This window comes from Carlito syrichta, unplaced genomic scaffold (genome assembly GCF_000164805.1).
Source record: "Carlito syrichta isolate Samal-C Ts95f unplaced genomic scaffold, Tarsius_syrichta-2.0.1 Scaffold308121, whole genome shotgun sequence".
Taxonomy (NCBI): domain Eukaryota; kingdom Metazoa; phylum Chordata; class Mammalia; order Primates; family Tarsiidae; genus Carlito; species Carlito syrichta.
Genome location: NW_007252217.1, coordinates 99,598 through 106,335, shown reverse-complemented (window position 1 = coordinate 106,335; position 6,738 = coordinate 99,598). Strand labels below are relative to the sequence as shown.

Sequence of the window (6,738 nt, the reverse complement as noted above, 5' to 3'; positions counted from 1 at the left end):
GCCTATGACAGTGTCTGAGGAAACCGTATATTTGAAAGGACCAGAAGATCTCGGCTCTAGTGACCCTTCTGCTCCTCACTAACTATACGGCCTTCGCCAAACCACTTAATCTGTTTGATCATATTTCTTTTCTTTAAGTGTTGAATGAGGATAGTAAATCTGAATCATAGGATTATGAGCATTAAGTTGGATAATATATTTGGGGATAACCACAAAATCGCTGTTTATTCAATAAACATTTATTTAAAGCCTACTATATGCCAGAATCTTGCTAACAACGAGGAATACAGAGATGAACACAATCTTAGCTTCAAGGAATCCTTAGTCCAGTGGTGCTTAATTATTAAAACATTATTTTAGATACAAAATTGAGAAGACATTACTGTTTTAAAAGATGCAAGGAATTGAAAGCACCAGGCAGTTCATGCGACAGGAAATACACGTATGAAATCCTGCCATATTAATAAGATCATTGTTAGATTTCTTTTGATAGTATCACGTGCTCATGTTATCTAGTCTAAATCACAGTTACACTTTCTGGCTAGCATAATTTTAGTGCTTTTTTCTTTTTTCCTCTCTCATATTTTAGGATGATGCTTCTCTTCACTGCTGTACTCAGATGTGAATTTTCGTTCCTGTTTTTTTCCTGCAAAAAATTGAAAGTATTCTTGCAAATAAATAAATAAATAAACAAACAAACAAAAGCTTAATTTGCTGATGATGTCTTTTTTTTTTATCCTTTTCTCAGCCATAGATCTCTGGAAGCAACATGAGAGCATGGCCCTACTTGTGTCTGTTGTGTGACTCTCCCATAAAGACTGCTTTGCTTCAGAGTAACTGGGAGTATTTAGGAACTTCTGAATCCTTAGATCTATCTTTTGGAGATAGATATTGATTTTTCAGCCTTCAAATATAAAGGTCCAGAGTGAGCCCTTTAGTTCCTCATCTCTGATTGTGCTGAGCATTAGAAGCTGAGAATGTGAAAGTAACTGCAGTCAAATGCATCAGCCCTGGCAGCCTAAGGATTGTTGGTGTGAGCAGACGGTGAGATGGAAGTGCTTGTCTAAGGAATGGAAGCTGCCAAAACAGATTGTCCATGGGCAGGAATAAATTATGTGGCTGGAGATAATAATAATAATGATAAATAAAATGTTACCGTTTTGTATGCACCCCTGAAAATACTTCGGACTATTAGAATGCAAAGTGTCCTTTCTGCCTTATCTAAATTCTGCTCTCAGCTACTTGATTGACCTAATCAAATCTAGGATCATTAGGATTTTAGATAAAAATTTCTCTTCTTTCTGAATAGAGCTCTGGAAGAAAGCCCATCACATTCTAGCTTCTTCCCCATTGTTGTTAAAATATGCCTGTAATTCTTGATTCATCCTTTTCATATTGGATCATAAATGAAAGTCAGTGTTCCTCTTTGATGGTTATTTCACTTTCCTCCTTCTTTATTTTCCTCAGAATCAAGTGAAACAGATTACGTCCTTAGTTAAAGACTCATACTATATGGCTATTGCAGTATTTGCAGGCATTTTACCTCTGTTTGCAAATTAGAAAAAAGACAAAGCAAGCTTAAATGATTGCAGGTAGACAGAAAGGAACAGAGACATTGAAGCAAAGTACTTGCCACAATTCACTTCAATCCATTAACAGACCCCTGCCTCTTTTTCTCCTATTCTGAGTCAGCAAACAGTAAGAGTAAACAAAAGTTGGTGGAAAGATATAGAAATATTTGTTAATTTCTTGGAATTTTTACATTTTTCTTAATTTATTTTTGTATTTTAAATATTAAATTAAGTCATAGGGCATACATGTCATAGAGTGAAGAAGCATTGATTAGTAGGTTTCTTTAATTATATCATAAGTGATTCAAAGAAAATCAAGAGGTAAAATTCAATCTCTAATAGAAAACTTTCTCAAATTCCTATACCAAACATTTGTGCTTCATTGCCGCTATCTTTTGCTCATTATTGACAGTTTTTAGTTAAAATATAAGAAACAACTGAGCCTTTCATCTACAATTCTTTCTAAACTTGTAATCTCTTATAGAGCCTTTCTTTATATTCTTTGTGGAAATTTAATTATTGATTTCTGACAAGTGTTGCCACAAAACAAACGCTATGTTAGAAATACTACCTTCTCAGGTAGGCCCACTTAGAGTCAAAGGAGGACAACCTGAGAGCAGCAGGGTTAGGTCTCCTGGTTGTGGGTAGGAAGGCTTTATTCTGACACTGTCCAGTCCCCAAGAACTACTGGTTAATAGATCTATAAACTTTTAAACAATGAAGACAGTGCACAATTACATTTAGAGCATGAAAGTTGTAGAATTCTAGGATAGAAATAGATAAGTTTGAATGGTGGAATTCCCTGCTCTCCTCTCTCACCCTCCAATCTGTAAGACATGCCAAAAGGAAATTCTCAATTACTTATAAAGTATGAATCCAGTGCCCTCAGTTTTCCTGAGATATGTGAAAAACTCAAATATCACCAAAAAATCTACTGTGCAACCAAGATTCATAAGACAGTACTTATGTCCATATGTTGTTCATACCACAGATGAACAATCTCTATGGAGAGCCTCTGAGTTATATTTAAAGGATTCCAAATTCTCTCTATGTAATCTGCTAAAGAGAGTTTATCTGCAGTTTTTATCTATGGTGTTTCCACTAATCTGGACACTGTCAGTAGAGAGAGGATGCTTTGTAAGCCTAGACTTTTATTTCTTCCAAGGTCAACTGAAATTTCTATTTTTTTCCCCTCAGTTACATTTTTCTCTCCTCTTATCCTCCAGGAAACACAAAATGATCTCTTTAATGATCTGAACTTTGGAAACCAAGTGAGGAAGAGAAGTGTCTTGCAGGCAACGCCTCCTGATAGCCATCCGCACACCATGTTGAGGCAAGGGAGCTTAGAGTTGAATATCTGCTACAAAATATTTATCAGGGAGAAATAGATGAAATATCTCAAAAATTCTTCTGAGGCATAGCTCATACCTACTGATTGCTTATTATGATGAGCCAGACTTTTTAAACTTAGCCTTCAAAATGGAGGCTGAAAATGCTTGGTGACAAGAAGTAACTCTAAAGCCAGACACCATAGAGCTAAAGGCTGCAAATTAAACCACTACCACACAGCTGAAAACTACTCTGATATTCACACAGCATTAAACAAAACGGGTTCAATTCCAATCTTTTCAAATGTGTCTCGGTGCTGCAAGAAAAAAAATGGAATGATACACAAAACTATTAAAAGTTACAACAGAACTATTTAAACATCTTCTCCAAAATTGAGAAAAGCCATCATGCTAAAATTGTAAAAAGAAAAAAAAAAGTCTGACAGAACTCTCAAGCAAGTCAGAGGTCCTCTTCTTAAGTAGTCAAGTAAAAGTTTACAGGAGATTTCAATAAATTATCTTAAAACCACGGCAGAGGGCTCATTTTCAGAATCGTCGAATCGTCGTGGAGGTTCTCCTTTATTTTTTTCTTTTATTTTATTTTTGAGTCGGAGTCTCAGTCTGTCGCCCAGACTGGAGGGCAGTGGCCGCTGCTGGCCACCGCAGCCTCGACCTGCTGGGCTCCGGTGATCCTTCCACCTCAGCCTTCCGAGTAGCCGGAACGACAGGTGCGCGCTACCACGCGCGGCTGATTTTTGATTTATTGTAGAGACGAGGCCTCGCCGAGTTGCCCAGGCGGGTCTCGAAACCGTGGGCTCGGGCCATCCACTCACCTCAGCCTCCCAAAGGCATGGGATTACAGGCTGAGCCACGGAGCCCGGCTAGGAGGTCCACCTTTAAATGGCTTAAATCCAGAGCCACGTCCTCTTGGCATGGAGTTGCCACGGATTCGTACAATCCTATTGACTGGGGACGCGTTACTTGAATGCTGGGTGATCATGTCTGCTCCCGTTCGGCCACCACCCCCTCGCCTTGCATCGTGATAGCTAGGCCCTTGAGAAGGTGGACCATGCCACGCTTTCCTTGGTCCACTTGCGCCCCGTCCACGGCGGTCAACCACGTGTCGTTCCTCAGGATGGCGCTGAGCTCGCTTCCCCGGCCTGTGATGACGCCTCTGTCTCCCTCTCTGCTTCCGTGGCCTGGTGCACTACTGCGACTCCGCGAGGGGCGCCCGCACACCGTGTCCTGCTACTTGGCTCCCAGGTCGTCCTGGCCTTTCAACTCGTGCTTCCCGTTTGTGGGCCGACAGGCCTCCTTCGCCTTTCCCTGCGGCTGGTCCGGAAGGCGTGGGCCCTGCGTCTCCAGGCCGTCTGGGGTGAGTGGCATCAGGCCCGTCCCGAATGATCACTGTTCTCCTTTCATCTCGCCCCCCTCGGACTTCTCGCCTGCCTGAGTCTCCAAGTTCACTTCTTGGGGGTGGAGGTTCACCTCTTCTGGAGCCACTGAAACTCGAGGGGTGTCTTTCGAAGCCTGGATCTTCTCTTCGTGTCGTAGGTCGCGCGTTGCCCCCTTCGCCTTGACCAGCAAAGCGGTGGCGCCTTTCCACAGGCGGAGACGGTGCGGCCGAACTCAGGAACCCTGCCCCTCTCTCGGTGATCAAGGTCCTCACATCGGTTCTGTTGGCGAGGGCGGTCAGATCCCTGGCCAAACCGTGCATCGGTATCTGGAGACAACTTTTATTCTCGCTCCGGGAAGGATCATCTCTCCTAGGGTCTACGTCACGCGGGCGTTTCAGAGAACTCCTTTTTCCTGGCTCATGAGGCCGCTGCTGCTGTCGCCGTCTGAGTTCCTCGCGCTCTCGGGCGACCCGTCCGGCGTCCTTACGGCCTTCCTGCTCGGTACGAGCGCGTTCCCTTTCCAAGCGTTCGCCCTCCGTTCTCTCTCTTGAGTCTTTGCCTTTCGATTTCTAGGCACGCCCTCTCCCTCGCTCTGTCGGCGTTCCCAGGCTTCCCGTTCACGAATTACTCTCAGGCCTTCCCGCTCTCGACTCTTTCTTTCAGCCCTCTCTCTTCGTCTTCGAAGTTCCATTGCTCCGCGCAAGTCTTTCAAATCAAACGAAATGTTCTCTCAATCTTTGTTCCTTCATCTTTTCAAAGGGCAAAATCTCTTTCCTTCTGTAGTCTTTATCCCCTCCTCCCTTTTAAAATCTAGGCTAACTCTCTCTTTTTCCTTGCTTCTTCCATGAATTTTCTCCTATCTTCCTCTTCTTGATGGTCTACAATGATCCCCTTTGGTTTGGTCTAATATTACCATGTGTCCTGGACTTTTTAAACTTATTCGCTTCTGGTCTTCACTTTTTTTTTAAACCAATTCTGAAGTTTGGCCACTTGCTCCATATCATTCTTCTCATCTTTACCTTCTGCTTTCTTAGTATCCTTGCTTTCTTTTTTTTCAGATTTCTCAGATGACCTTTTCTCTTCTTTTTTGACAGAGGCTTGTGTCTTGCTACTTCTATCACTCATATATATATATTTTTTTTATCTCCAGAACTTCTTGAACTATTCTTTTCATCATTTTCTTTCTTCGTTTTTTTCTTAGAAGGATCACCTTTCACTTTTTCAACAGAAATCAGCTGTCCATGTAGCTCCCGGCGGTGAAGATGGGCAATGCACCACCTGGACACCTCTATTTTTGAAGACATAGTTACAATACCATAGCATTTTGCCCCAGGACTTCGAGCACTTGTAACTACCTTTGCACTCAGAACCTTTTCATATTTGCCAAAGAGGTTCTTCAAATCAGCAGCTTTGGTATTAGATGAAAGTCCACCAACCCAGATATTTTTAGTTGAGCTTCCACTTTTACTGCTAGTACTACTTGTACTTCTTTTGCCTTTGGTTGGCGTCTTATTTGGAGTATCAGTTGAAAGTTAATTCAATATTATCAGGATCGCCTCCTTCCTCTTCAGTAGCCTGCTGGAGTCGGGAGACAAGCCCGGCCTTGACTCCGGCGATGTCCAAGTTGCGCGCTTCAGCTCAGACTTGAGATCGATGACCCGCGGTTTGGTGATCTTTTTACCTTCTGCCTGACCCGAGGCGGCCGAGGTCGCCCCCGCGCCGGTAGCTGCAGCCATCTTAGAAGAGCAGCGGGCCGCCTAGGCAGCTAGGGGGCCGCAGGGCGGCAGCGGTGGCGTCGCCAACTTCCACCCAGGCCTCGGTGCCCCGGTGCCAGCGTAGCGCTGCGCCGAAAGTGAGTCTGAACAGCTTCCAACTAAAGACATGAATGAGGAAAATTTGCAGATGATACAAAAATGACGAAATTTGTCGGTTTCTTAAAGGAATCGTAGTGAGAGTTTTATGTTCAGAGTTTGGGGAAAAGAATCTGTGGGACAAATATTCTGCTTTGGATAGCCAAAAAGTCAGGGGGTAAATCTGACTTTTGGTATTGATGGATTCAGGAACTCAGACAATATCTTTGAGAATCATGTAATAAGATCTCAGATGAATAGTCCCCAAACCGATTACTTGATTGCTTCTTCTACCCTACTTACAATCTGCCATTCTATGATATTTCCCATTTCAGTAAATTCCATTCCATTATTGCAGTACCTCGAGCCAAAAATCTCAGAGTTGCCAATGACTCTTCTTTTTCGCTTATGCGCTGTACCTGATCCAGAAACTGACTTCTCAGTTTATCAAGAGTCTGCCATGTTGTATTACATTCACTGCCGCTACCCTTTTTCAAGCTGCCTCCACCTCTCCCATGGGTCAGGACCAGTTTCTGCCCTTGCCTTGGCGTCATGATGATGTCACTCCCCTGCTTAGAACCTTCCAGTCACT

The 6,738-nt window shown here is 43.2% G+C and overlaps 1 pseudogene; it reads right to left on the bottom strand.

Moving 5' to 3' along the window:
• Positions 1 to 3,755: 3,755 nt before the first annotated feature.
• Positions 3,756 to 5,785, bottom strand: LOC103267391 (annotated as a pseudogene).
• Positions 5,786 to 6,738: the final 953 nt, after the last annotated feature.